At 33.7% G+C, this 14,909-nt stretch overlaps 1 protein-coding gene and 1 long non-coding RNA gene across 11 annotated transcripts in view; one reads left to right on the top strand and one right to left on the bottom strand.

Moving 5' to 3' along the window:
- Positions 1 to 14,909, bottom strand: part of SOX6 (SRY-box transcription factor 6) — a 665,852-nt gene that overhangs the window by 476,139 nt on the left and 174,804 nt on the right. For all 10 annotated transcript variants that reach the window (XM_077866355.1, XM_077866354.1, XM_077866356.1 and 7 more), the window contains one exon: positions 9,259 to 9,330. The gene's annotated coding sequence lies outside the window, so the exon portion shown is untranslated. The remainder of the gene's footprint in view (positions 1 to 9,258; positions 9,331 to 14,909) is intronic.
- LOC144294605 (uncharacterized) overlaps positions 1 to 14,909 on the top strand; it is a 102,525-nt gene that overhangs the window by 15,151 nt on the left and 72,465 nt on the right. The gene's annotated exons all lie outside the window — the stretch shown is intronic.

Raw genomic sequence — 14,909 nt, 5'->3', positions numbered from 1 at the left:
TTGTTTTTAGAGAGCAAACATTCAACAAGCCTTAAAATTTGACAAATCCCAATTCAAGTTTAGTAGCTTACTAAAGCTGAATTATCACTTCTTTCCCATTATCTCAACTTTATCATATCACAACAGTAAAACTCCAACAGTTCTTCAGTCTCTTTGTACAAAATGAGCAAGAGTACCCTTAGTTCATGTAAGAAACCTAATAGGGATTCTTCAGTCCTTAAGCAAAAGGGTGACCCTGCATACAATTTAATGGACATATGTTCGGTACTGTCTTAAAATTTTGAAGCAGTACACAGGCTAATTGAAAACAAACTATCTTGGGGCACCTGGGTGACTCAGTAATTGAGTGTCTGCCTTCAGCTCAGGTCATGATCCCGGGGTCCTGGGACTGAATCCCCCATTGGGCTCCCTGCAAGAGCCTGCTTCTCCCTCTGCCTGTGTCTCTGCCTCTCTCTGTCTCTCATGAATAAATAAATATTTTTTTTTAAAAAAGAAAAGAAAACAAACTATCTCTAAATGAAAAGACAAAAGGGAGGAAGGGAAGGAGGAGGGAAAAGAGGAGGAAGGGTGAAAGGGAGGAAGGAAAGGGAATGTTCATTACATTAAAATTCACTTTACAGAAATGTAATTTCAAAAAACTTCCTCACCTCCAAAACTAAAAACACCATATAACATATTTGAAACCTAATTCAAATGATTCTTTGTTCTAGAAGATACAAGGACGTTTCTTGGTAATATTTACAATGAGAGTTTCTAAAGATCTCCCCTATAAAATATTAGGGTATAATATATATGATTATTTTCATTTATATCTATATTAATCTTTCCCCCAAATAAAGCAAAATTATCATTACTGGTTTTTCTACCAGTGGGGTACCCATTTCCCAAAATTCCTACAGCTGTTCTTAAAAGTCACTGAATTCAAATCAATAAAATTAAACACATGGGAGGGGGAACTAAAGAACTCTTTTAAGTTACTACTATCATCCAAATAGGTATTTCCACATCTTAAATAATAATCCTCAAACACATTTTATAATTACAAAAATCACCTATTTCAATAACCTTGTTTCACTAATTTCTCTTGCTTTTGTCTCCTCTGTTCAATTACTGCGTGAAACTAGAGGGACAGGTATTTCTTCCATTTATTCAACCCTATCTTCTCAAAAAGCTTGTCGGTGCTCAAAGTTTTCTTAAATTCTTTTTTTTTTTTTAAGATTTTATTTATTTATTCATGAGAGATACAGAGAGAGAGAGGCAGAGACACAGGCAGAGGGAGAAGCAGGCTCCATGCAGGGAACCCAACCTGGGACTGGATCCCGGGTCCCCAGGATCCCACCCTGGACTGAAGGCGGCGCTAAACCACTGAGCCACCAGGGCTGCCCAAGTTTTCTTAAATTCAACTCTCTTATTTACACCCACATTTTTCATGCCTTACTTTCTCAGCCTTCCCCCAGATACTGCCTTTCAATTCCTATCTGCTCCCTGACTTCAAGTCCAGGGAAAAACTCCCTGTAATTAGTCACAAAATCAACAGTGCCTTCTACAAATGGCCACTATCAGAAAGCCCAAAATGTTTCCAAACCTTAAACCTGTCAACTATTCATTAAGTGTGTACTTACTGCTATAGTAAATATCAAATTATGCATGATCAATCACACCTCAAAAATAAGCCATTCTAGTTGGTGATGCTGTATGTATGCAATCATGGGAGAAAAATTATATTCATAGAAGGAATCATATCTGTATATAATATAAATATATGTATATCTTCTGCACTTTGTTAAGTGAAACTCAGAACACTAGTGGTAATAACTAAAATCAAGCCATAGGCTTCTTATCAGGCTGCCATTGCTTTAAGGAAAAAAAGAACCTGTATTTCACTGAATGTAGGCAGCTAGAGGGGTGCAGACTTAGATTTCATTAATGTTATTGCTTAATTATCTATTATGCCTGAGTCAAAAAGGGAAAAATTATAATTAACTGTCAAATATACCTTTCTGTTGTGCTTGTATGTCCCAAAGGTATAAAAGAACCCAAAGGTGAAATAAAAATAGAAAATCTGCTTTTATTAATAAATTCATTCACTTAAGTTTATATGAAACTGTATGAGCTGAAAAGAAAAAGAGCTAACTCCAGTACAGTTTGTATCCAAAGAAAACCCCACCCACATAAACTCTCTAGTAACATACCAAGTTCTAAGCCCTTAGGTTAGAGACCATCTTTTCTTCTCTTGTAAGCACTGTACCAAGCTCTTAGTGCTAAGCAAATAATAATAAAAAGTATTACATCATATGAACAAACTTTTTTGACTGATTAAACACTAAGGATCTGTCCCTTTTGCCAGTCATCTCTGGAGAGTGATGCTTTAAAAATTTATCTTTTTACACTATAATTGCCAGGGCACCTGGGTGGCTCAGTTGATTAAGCATCTGCCTTCAGCTGAGGCCATGATCCTGGAGTCCTGGGATCAAGCCCCACATTGCATCAGGCTCCCTGCTTAGCAGGAAGTCTGTTTCTTCCTCTGCCCCCCATCCCTGCTTCTTCTCTATCCTTCTTTCTTTCTCTCTCTCTCTCCCTCTCTCAAATAAACAAATAAAATCTTTAAAAAATCAAAATGTCTATACATTATAACTGCCTGGCACCTTTGAAAAACTCCAACAAGATATATGTAGGTTATATATATATATATATATATATATATATATATATATGATCATATACATGAGGTGGAGGGGATGGAGGGTGAGAAAGGAATAGAAAGGAAGGGAAAGAGATAGAATGCAGAAAACATTTTTATTTTTACTAGCAATATTTAATTCACATTTTTATGTTTGGAGCTGAAAAAAAATTGGTGAAATGATAAGCATTTATATCCATACTCCAAGATGCTTTGGTCTTGGAGCAACCATGACTGAAATACATGAAATATGTACTTCAGATAAAACTATATGCTTAGAATGATGTGTAGAGACAAGCATACAACAAAATGAACTAGATTTTGTTGATTATTCAATCTTTATAAACTGAATAGCTACTAAACTATTTCTATCTAAATGCTTGAGTAAATTAATGACTTTACTGTTAACTGAAGTATAAACATTATATTACATATATTATATATATGTTCTATATTACATATATTATAATTACAGATCATTATATGATAAATAACAGTTAACTGTGTGTGACTTACTGCATTTATTGACACTCTCTCACGTCCTCAGATTTGAGACCATCACACAGTTCAAATTATGGCTTTATTTCTCCTTTTCTATAACATTTAATTCCTTTAAGTATTAATGAAAGTTATATAAGAATACTGGAAGATGATTAAGCCTATCTCTTTGGTTAAAAACAAGTTCAGAGAACAGCTTCTTGGGGAAATATTCAAATTTATTAGCTGCTCTTAGCAAACTGCCCTCAAGCCCCACATTGTTTCCAATCTCAAGTTAAGAAGAATTTTTCTCCAATGGGCACTGAATCACTTTAATGTTGACTCTTGTGCTGCTCTACTCCACCTTCAAATGTAGCCAGTAAATTCAGCTTTACTACAGTACTATAAAAATGTGAAAGAACCATAATAGCATCTAAAAAAGAGCTGTTGGCGCTATATTAGTTTAGAGAAAATCCTAAACTGAATACTAATGCAAAATTTAATGATAGTTTGCCTAGTTGCCAAAAGAGTTACAGTAATTATTTTGCCATAATGTGTAAGTTATCTTGAAGGCATCTGAGAATATTACCCTATGAGATTCAGAATAAGTCCCCAAAGCATCATTGTTCTCATGGGGCTTTTTTTCCAATATAAATAAAGCATCAACATACTATCTTCACTGTCATGCTGTCCTCTGATTAGAGGATTGCCTTATGAGTGAAGAAACATTATAAAGAGATCATTCTGTGTCCTTGGTAAGTCAGTTTATTTGATGGATAGCCAACATGGATCTACCTCACATCAAATTCCACTTGACAGTGAATATCATGATTGCAAGATTCCGGTAAAATATTTAAAGAGAATCAATAGTTTTCTTTCCTTTTTCTTTTATAACCACAACCAAATTTTTAGAGTTGAAAAGTAAACCGAGATCAAATTTAGACATGTTGTTTGAAATTAGCAAAGATGAAACACTTCACTGCCAGACAAAAGCCCTGATTTTAAGAGTAGATTTTGCCTTCCCTGAAATGCCTAGCTCAGGCAGTGTATTTTTATGCCTGCAGATATTGGCATGTTTCACATTCGAGATTATGACACACCAACTTATTTTGAAATTTTTTAAATCTTCCACTGCGCATGTTTCAAGTGCTTCATGACTATCACTGATAATTGAGCAATTAACTTGGAATTACCAAATGTGCTGTGATGGCACAATATGTAGTAAGCAACATGAAAGAATAAAGAACAGAAGAACTTAGCACAGTGAATAAAAGTAATAAAGGGTAAAATAGGTCATCTTCCTAATAATAATACTGGGTAAGTTTTAATAGTCCCAGGTCTTAGTGGTTTAATGGTGCCAGTAAAATGGTTTAATGAAACAAGTGCAGAGCACTACAAACTTTTTAGAGCAATTTGTTCTGGTTCTACTAAAAGGAAGCTTCTTTCTAACTGGTCTTGTGTAATATTCAGGGATTGGTCCAAAAAGTAAGTGTAGGGAGTTTCATTAGACAACAAGCACAGAACAATTAGGTTAAAAATCCTGACAGGCAAATTCTTAAGAAATACAAGCTTGCAAAAAATAGATGTAAGATCTCCCTTTTTGTAAGAGAGACAAAACAAAACATTCTAGGGCTAAAGATGACCTAGAGAAGTCACCAGCTATTGTGAACATATTTGCAAATCAAAAATTAAGATACATGGCCTGACATCAAGAAGGAAGGATGAAATCCAACTATATTAGAAAAAACAGAATGCCTCTTTACTGTTCATCCCAACAAAGTCTCTAATATTGGGCTATGCTAGCTAAAACCATAGTGTGACTCAGAAGAGTAGCTTTTTAGTGCTTAAATATAGCCAGGGAAGCAAATTCCATAAACCTAAATCCTACCTTATTTCGGCGGCAGGCCATCTTAAAGGTTTGAAAGAAAAACCAACAATTTAGAAAAGTCAAAGAGGGAAAAGAGATTCAAACTACAGCAAATAAAGGACACTATTAAAAACATTTTTTTCTCAAAATTCCATCAATATTGCTCCAAAACACCACTAGGAGATTAAAATAGGCCAGACTGTCCTTTCAGGTATAAATAAATTAGAAATAGAAAGTGAAGAGAGCAGAAAGAACAAGTATCTAAGGGCACTAGTATATAAAACTTAAAAGCTTAAAATGTAATGGATATACACTTTCAGATTAGCAAACTGCTTTCAATTAAAGTAGATTTCTGGCCACAGTTCACAAATGTACAGTAGCTGTGTGTATTAATGTAGATACTTCAAATGTCAGTATATCTCTAATTAACATGAGCACACAACTGTAAAACTGAGAAGGCACAATTTTAAATTCCTTACATTCCCAGCATTAATGCTTTCATGGGGCAGCTCCCGTTGTCATGGAAAATGGCATTCAAGCCCTATTTGTGGATTTTCACAGCTCATCTTTTTTATTTACCTGCTCTATGTCAAGATTAGCTTGGAATAATATTTTTTAAAGATAATACACTTAGACCTACTTGTCCTGAAAATCACAAGCATTCTCACTGAGGGAGCTATGGTCTGGGTTATGCTCAGTTTGAAATACATTTCTTTTCATTTTAAAATACCACAAAGACATGAATTTGTGATTTTTTTGTTTCCTGAAAATCTACACAATTCAAAAAATTTCAGCTGAAACACGACGGATGGCAGTTTTAGAACAGGGGGACAGGAAGATGTCAGGAGCAAATGTTCCAGGAACATGAGGAAATGAATTGGTAGAAGGTGCTCTACAATCTCCTCCCTGACTTATTCCACCTCAAGTTTTTTTAAAAAAAAGATTTTATTTATTTATTCATGAGACACACACACACACACACACACACACACACACACACGGAGGGGGGCGCGGGGCAGAGACACAGGCAGAGGGAGAAACAGGCTCCATGCAGGGAGTCTGACGTGGGACTTGATCCCAGAACTCCAGGATCACGCCCTGAGCTGAAGGCAGATGCTCAACTGCTAAGCCACCCAGCAATCCCTCCACCTCAACTTATCAAAAATATTTGTACAGCCACCAGAGACTGAGACACTGATCAAAGGCAACAAAAGAAAGAGAGCTAAAATTCTGTGACAGAATAGGTCGGTTTTAAAGAAAGAGCACTGGATTTATATCATGAATTCCTGTATTGGAGTCCTCCTACTCAAAAAAAAATAGGCATAATTCCTATTGTCCTAACAGTGTTTACAAAACTCAGCCAATTTCATATCTGTAAAAGCAAGTGTTACACCAAATTAAGATCCTATTATTATTATTGCCTCAAACATGGGGCTAAGCAATAATCACTTCTTGTGCCAGAGAATAAAATACGTTCGTATCTTTTCAGGGAAAAGACTGCCATTCAAGACCATGAACAGGGACAGAATGTTATAAAAGTAAATTCATTATCAAATTATGTAAAAGGCCTGGGCAAACTGAAAAAGTAGGGTATTTACTGACCTACCTTTGTTTTGTTTTGTTTTGTTTTGTTTTGTTGTAACCAATCATTTATTACCCTGGTAAAATTAAATGGTCAGAGTTATACAATTATTTCTAGAGATAAAAAATTAAATGCGAGATATAACATGCAAAACAAGGTCTTCTTATACAATGCCTACTTTTGAAAGAGACAAGGGTAGTTTAATTTTTTAAAGAGAAAAAAAATAGAATAAGATGCTTTCAGCTTCTGAGAAGGTAATTATTTTCCTTCACAGTGTTTTCCTTTCCTGACATAGGTAGTTGATGTGAGTAGGTTAGATTCCAGTCAGTTCTCACACACCCTTGGTGTGGCCCATTCATTATGGATGTGCAAAACAATATCCCACCTTCCTTATCTCACAGACTGGCTTCTGCACACCTTACTAAGAAACCTTCCCATGGCCGTGAGGTATAACTTTCTGCCTTAGATCATGTAGCAAATAAGCAGTTCCAGTATGGAAATTAAAGTTCCTAAAAGAAGCCATTGTCACTGATCCCATTTGCTTGTTCTTAGGCCAGACAAGATAAATAATTCCATTGCCTTAGCTGCCTCATCATTCAGTGTAACTGGTGGACAGTTTCTGCAATAGTTGAAAGGAATGGGAACTCAAGCATTCTGAATGCCATGTTATTTTTATCTTAGTCATAGTATCCTGCTACATTCCTTTAATAAAAAGGTTCTACAGTTAGAAGATGGCACCTAACAAAGCTTAAGACTACTGAACTTGGAAACAACAAAGTCCAAGCCCTAAACACGGAAATTCTCAAGACTGAAAAACAATTACTTCGGGCCTATGTGATTAGCATGACTTCTTGCCTAAGTGATCAGAAAAAAACTGACTAAAAGATTGTTTAAGTTGAACTCCAGAAACAACCATATGGAAACTATAGCCACAGTATCCCTTCTTCTAATTTTAGTCTCTCTCTTTGTTAAATTGCTAGAAAAATTTCAGCTAATTGGATCACCTTCATTCAAAGCTAGTCAATGTATGTCTGGTGGAGGGGGAACTAAGGGGAGCAAAGAAATCAGAAAAGAGAGCATTTGGGTAATGACAAATGTAAACTATATTTTAGTATTTTAATAAAGGCCATCTTGGTTGAACTGCCAGTGATTATCTTGTATTTGTCATTTAAAATTGTAGTCATCCTAAAAACTTACTAAAAGAAATGACTGAATAATATGAAAGAAGAGAGAAAGGAGGTAAAAGAAAGGACAAAGCAACTGAGATAAGATTTGAATAACTCAAAATTGTTTCCTTTCACTCAGATTTCTAATAGGATAAGCTCAACTCCTTGGAATTATTCTTTTTCATAAGAGCCCTTCAAAGATACTTTACATTTCTTTCTCCATCTTCTTCGCCTGCTAATCCTCACTATGATACCTTGCACAAATTAAAAGCTTACATTTAATCCAAAGGAGCCATACAGTTTAATATTTTGTGTTTTACATAAGAATTAAGTCTTCAAATAAAATATGAATTGATAATTCCATACAAATAATATATTCTTTCATAAAGCATTAGATTTATACAAAATGTATTAAACTATATTTAAACATTCACATCTTTTTTAAGTTCATTCAAAATGCCTGTCCCAATCAATGCTACTACTAAAAGAAAGATAAAGCTCATTTTTTTTATAAAGCTCATTTTAAATAAATTTTCACTGTGCTCTGCTTAAATATTGAATTACTTAAACTCGAATTTATAATGTTTGTTTTTTTTAAATATTTTCCTGGAAGTCTATCCTCTAAAACTCCATTCTAAGAGTACACTAACAGAGGACAAGTTTCCTATGTCTTTGTTGTTATCAAATGTATATGACCTCCTTAGATTCCAACAATATACACATTTAAATATATTTTAAACTCAAGTTACTTAAATATGGTTTTATATGCTTACATTTTAGTGCCTGCCCCATACTCTACACTACTTCTATATTAATAAATATGTATCACTTTAAAGTATTGTAATTAATCATTCAAGTTCATTCCATTTTTTTTCTTGAAATTTACCTCTTTTCTGAGGAAAAAAAATATCTTTGTTCTCCTAAATATCATTTAAAATTTAATACTGTTTTGGGGATGGTGAAGAAAGCAGAAATATCCCCATTTGGTTACACATTATACATTCACTAACTAAGCCTTTGGCTCCTTAGTACATAATCTCCTCATGTACTGATAGCTCTTTGAATTCTGTATCATCTCACATCTTTCCTATATGTACAGGCACATAGTAGTTTTCAAGTCCAGACAACCAGAAGTCTGTAAGAAGTTACCAGGGTAAATTATTCATGTGTATATAGACTAGCCTCTTTAAGGTAATTCATTCCTATAACTGAGCCCCATCTTCAAAAAGTAAGATATTTATTCTTCCAGCTTATTGTAACGGGCCCCACCATTGTGTTATTTCACTGGAAATCACAATAAACTGAGGCTTTTTTACCAGCTGGTTCTTTTTCTATAGTCCTCTTAAGAAAACACTTCCAAAAACTTAATAACACTTAAAGTAACAGAAAAAAATTATAAAAATTCCAAGAAAGGAATTAAGATCTTGTTTACAAGCTGTAGCTATTTCATTATGTGATAAGAAATAATAAACAAACCAATACTTACAAACACGGACAAAAAATCAGCCCCAGCACCCAGAAATCACTGGTAAATTGCCTTTGAATTCATGAAAGTGACCTGAAAGTTTAGACAGAAAATGAAATTTAAAAATATAAGTAAATTGATTTATATGCTTTATTAAAGGAGTATATACATTCTGTCTACAAATTACACTACTTTTATTCAGGTAGTTGTCCCCATCTACTCCAACAACTTTTTCCAAGATGATAATACCAAAGAGAAAATTATTCCATTGTTCTACCTCCAGGAATACATCTCTGTCCATTCTGGTTTTAATAAAAAAGTCAGTAGAAAAGTTGTTGCTGAAAGTATCAATAAGTAAAAATAAAAAGGAAAAAAACATTTTTGAGGGAACAGAAGCTTACAAGTTACATTTGAAAAACATGTTTAATTTATGCCTGCAAGTTAAAATGAATGTATTTCACAGAAAATATCTTGGATGTGTCCAACAGGAATATCTTATAGGTAGAATAAAAATGAAAAGATGTACTTTTTTTTCTATTGAAGGTGTGGAACCCACTTAGACACTTAGGGTATATGCAGTGCATTCTGTGTAAGGCACAATTCAATCCAAAATTCTTTTGCTTGCACACACTTTAGTTCTGGCTGAAGAGGTAACAGATGCAACTCAAACACACAGAGCTAGCCTTGTAAAAAGTTTTAACTAGCACAATGAGTCACTTTATGCCTCTAAATATCTATGGTTTCCTCTCTCCAGAACCCCCATGCATTAGAAGGTAGTTTGGTAGTTTATTTTTATTGTTTGGTCTAAATACAGCACATGTTTAGTTCCGTGAAAACAAAGAAACTTTGTTGCAAAGGCCATATTCTTTCCAAAATGTGAGAATGGCTATGAGTAGTGTTCAACTTAAAATAATAATGGAGCTTGAGTTCCTAATTTAGGTCAGAGACTTTCCTAGACTTAGAGATTGCTTTGATTCAATCCACATTTTTAAAATATAGCTGGTAAACATCTAGGTTAGTTAACTAGCCTGATTAGTTAGCTAACTAGATTTAAATAAAATTCATTCTGGAAAAAAATGAATCTTGATCAACATCATTTGTAGGAGACACTATTTCCAATGTTCTATTTTTAGCACAAATGGCTATAATGAATTAAGCATCTGAAATTGAGATATGAAATAAATACTTAACTCAGCCCTTACCCAGTTCCTATCATATGCTTTTGCCTAAGTGACCCAGATAATTTATTCTATTTTCCAGTCAGGATTGATAGATAATAAAGCCCTGGGCATTTGGACAGCTTTAAGTATTGATGGTTAATACACCTATTAGGTTTCTTCACTAGACTTCCTTTTTTTTTTAAGAATGGTGCCTCAGGCCTTCTTCACTCCAGTTTCACTAGTTGCCAATAATTGTATGATGCTTACTTCCAAGGATGCAAGAAATACAGAATGTCTGGCCAGGGAAGGTAGCACTGAATTTATTTTTGGCATAACACTCGTTTCTTTCTCACAGTTTTCTGATCTTTTCAGATCCAGAACAATTTTATCGGGGACACTACATAACACTATGTGGACACACTATGTGTACCATTCAAAGACAGCAAATACTTGTTCTAATATAAACTATGCTTACTTTTTATCCTGCTCTGAGTTGTAACTTATAATTTGAAGTTATCCACAAATAAATCTATATCAATATGCTGTATATCCAAAAGCATAAACTCTGGAAGAATCCAATACTTACATACTATTAAAAAAATTCACACCTTGTCTTTCTGGCAACTATTCCTTTAAAGGCATGAATTGGAATTATGCAAAATACACAATACATCCCATTCCTTCATTTGTGTTTAAATGATGGGGGATAAAATAAAACGCATCCAAAAAATGTTCTGGCTGACATATATGTCATTTTTCAATCATCAGCTCCTTTGGAGTTAAGATCGCTAATTCTGGAAATAGTTTAAATTTGGAAAAAATCAGATTCTAGACATTTAGGGCAAATAATATTTTAATATACATCAACATGAAGTCAGTAAATCTCATTTGTCATATCAATGCAGTCTTACTACGTATGTTAAAAGCAAGTCTGAATCACATCATCAACTGCTTTACACCACTGGTGAATTTTGGAGCAAACAATTTAAAAACCATAGCTTCTAAAATCACACAGTTCATTGTTATAAAAAAGAAGACTTTAATGCATACTTCATCCTGCAGACAATTTGTGAATAAACAAGCAATATTTTATGATGGGCAAAGAGTTAAGAATTAACTCACAAGAATTAACACACAGTTTGAAGTAAGCTACCTCTTTAAGAACTAGAAAAGTTCAGGCCATTTCCAAAATAAAAGTGACCACTTTGGTCTTGAGGGCAGCACAAAACTAAAAAGATAGAGATGGAAATGCCGGAGCAAATTACCATCTGTTCTGGAAAATCACAATCTGTTTAGGAAAATGAATCCTCAGAACATCCAATCACCATGGATTGTCCCCTTCCTCTATTCATTCATTCATTCATTCATTCAGCTATTGACAACCATGGGTGAGAGACTATTCCAGACAGTATGAACATGAAAATTTTTAAAAATAAGTAAAATAATTATGTTGTAAAGCTAAAACTAATACAGTGTTATATATAAATTATATATCAATTAGCAGATAGGCAGATAATTTTTTTTTAAAAGTCATGGCCTTTCCCCTGAAGGATTCTTAAAACTATCAATAATCCAAACTGAGCCACAGACTATTACATCTGACCATGGTGGTGACATGGTCCATATTCTCTGGTTGTCAGATCCTTTGTATATCCTTAATTTATTAAATAAAAAGTACATTGTTACAAGCACTTAAATATATATTTTTTAAAAGAATACAAAGAGGAAATGAACTAATGAAGAAATACAAATGTGTAATAACAAAAATATGTATATCATCAAAAAATACAAATAAAACATATTCACCTAAAATACTGGCAAAATAGTTTATAAACTGGACAAAAACTAGTATTAGTGAGGGTGTGAGGAAAAAAACACTTTCATATACCATTGATGAGATTATAAACTGGGTACAACTTTTCTGAAGGGTAATTTGACAGTAAATGTTAAAATTTTTAATGTCATCCTTTTTCCCCCTTTTTAAAATTTAAATTCAATTTACCAACATATAGCATAAACACCCAGTGCTCATTCCGTCAAGTGCCCGCCTTAGTGCCCATCATCCAGTCACCCAATCCCCCCACTCTCCCCCCCCCCTTTCCCCAAACCTTTGTTTGTTTCCCAGTTAGAAGTCTCTCATGGTTTGTCTTTCTTTAATTTTTCCCCACTCAGTTTCCCTCCTTTCCCTTATAGTCCCTTTCACTACTTCTTATATTCTACCTATAAAATTTCTAATGTCAATATCCTTTGACTTTGCAATGCTACTTCTAAAAATTATCCTAAAGAACTAATCACAAACTATTAAAAATATATATACATATTATATGTATATTCATTACAGCATTTTTATAACAGCCAAAAATTGGAAATAACCTACTAAGTGGATAAGTAAATTATGATATATACATATAACACTGCTCTATAACCATTAAAACTTAAGATATAAATGTATATTTATTCAAATAAAAGAGATGGCCAAAATGTATTCTTAAAAACTACATGTATAATAACCAATTTATAGAAAATCAAATATGTGTATATGCACACGCATGTACACGAAGTTTCACAAAATAAAGTACAATTTAGCAAAAATGTTAACACTTAGTGAGATATAAGCTTATTTTTACTTTCTTATTCCTATAAGTTGGTGTTACTTAGATTTTTTTACACTTAACATGTCTAATTGGTCCCCCGAACAATAAAGTTATTTCTAAAATTTGGTATATTACTTATGTATTCAAGAGTAGTCACCCAAATCCAGACTAACTTGCTATTAATCTGGCAGCCACCCCAAATACTAATAATACTAGTTACAAAAAGAAAAATCTCTGAATTACAAGGCAACTTCAAACAAGTCTCTTGACATCAAGTCAAGAAACCATAAACATTTTCATAAAAGCATGTCCGACTGTACCAAAAATAGGTAATAGATCAAAAGTAAACAGCAAATAAATACACTGCCACCTCCCTGTATAATTACATTTTAAAAGCTTTCAAACTAGATTTTTAAAATCTTGCTTAAAGCTGTCTCTAAGCCACTCCCATTTCTTTTCTTATCCCCACCTTTTTATTATTATTATTATTATTATTATTATTATTATTTGATTTAACAAGAAGTTTAAAGCATCAAATGGGTGGTTGGATTAAATGACCTTCCAACCCCAAAAATCAATGATTCTAAGGTATTTTTTTTATGAATTGAAATGCTTCCAAAAATACCTGTAACAAAATTTTGTTCACTTTTACATTAAATTATAGCTATTGCATGTTCAAAACTCAAGTCTAAGATTAAAATCTTTTTTGCTTTACAGAATCTTTGATTTAATAATGTCATACAGAAGGAGCCACTAAGTTAAAACAACTCCCTTTAAAGCACTTATTTTCTCAACTGACTTGAAAAAAATCAATGCCTGGTCTTCTATACATCAAAATAAAAATTAGGGAGGGGTCGCCTCGGTGGCTCAGTCAGTTAAGCATCTGCCTTCAGCTTAGGTCATGATCTCGGAGTCCTGGGATCAAGCCACACATTGGGCTCTCTGCTCAGCAGGGAGTCTGCTTCTCCCTCCCCTGCCCCTGTGCTCTCTCTCAATTAAATGAATAAATAAAATCTTTTTTAATATATTTAAAAATAAATAAGGGGCAGCCCGGGTGGCTCAGTGGTTTAGTGCCTGCCTTCATCCCAGGGTGTGACCCTGGAGACCCTGGATCAAGTCCCACGTAGGGCTCCCTGCATGGAGCCTGCTTCTCCCTCCGCCTGTGCCTCTGCCTCTCTGTCTCTTCTCTGTCTATTCTCATGAATAAATAATAAAATCTTAAAAAAATAAAAAAATAAAAATAAATAGGTAAAAATTCAGGAGGCATTAAAAAATATCCTATAGGCCAATTCAAATAAGTTTTCTTGGAGATTTTATTTTGTATTACAACTACTATTCTCCCCCAAGCTGCATCAGTTATTAAAAATGTAAAACCTTCTTCACTATTATCACTTTTACTATGTATAGATAGCATTTGTAGGTTAAAGGTATGTTTCTTGAACTCCATAATTCTTACATTTCCTTTCCTTCTTAATAAGTATACTAAATTATGTAGAATTTGAATCACTGTAAGAGTGAAATATGAAATTCATCTTTCAAAGGAACTGATAGTGACCAATTTTTTTAACGTAAATGCTAATAAAGAACATCACAATAGTGAATGGAAAATGAGGGTTTAGTTATTGACATTTATATCTTCTAATGCTAAGGTGAGAGTATTTCTGAAGTGTCAAGGAAGATAGTTTAAGATGCTACCTATTTCAACGCCCTTCCTTCCTGGAACAAGACTTCATTTCCTCAAAGAAACATGAATTTCTCCTTTTCTTAAAGATCTCCAAAGATAGTTATTATTGAAGGCTACTTCTAATAGCCTGTTCATGTATTCTATGCTGCTCAGCCTACATCTTCAATATAATTTCAGTATTGAGAGCTGCAATTTAGAAGCAACCTTGACAAGCATTCAGAGGAGAATGGCTAA

This window comes from Canis aureus, chromosome 23 (assembly GCF_053574225.1).
Source record: "Canis aureus isolate CA01 chromosome 23, VMU_Caureus_v.1.0, whole genome shotgun sequence".
NCBI classification, from domain to species: Eukaryota; Metazoa; Chordata; class Mammalia; order Carnivora; family Canidae; genus Canis; species Canis aureus.
The sequence above is the reverse complement of the archived record's forward strand: the minus strand, read 5'-3'. Positions and strand labels throughout refer to the sequence as shown.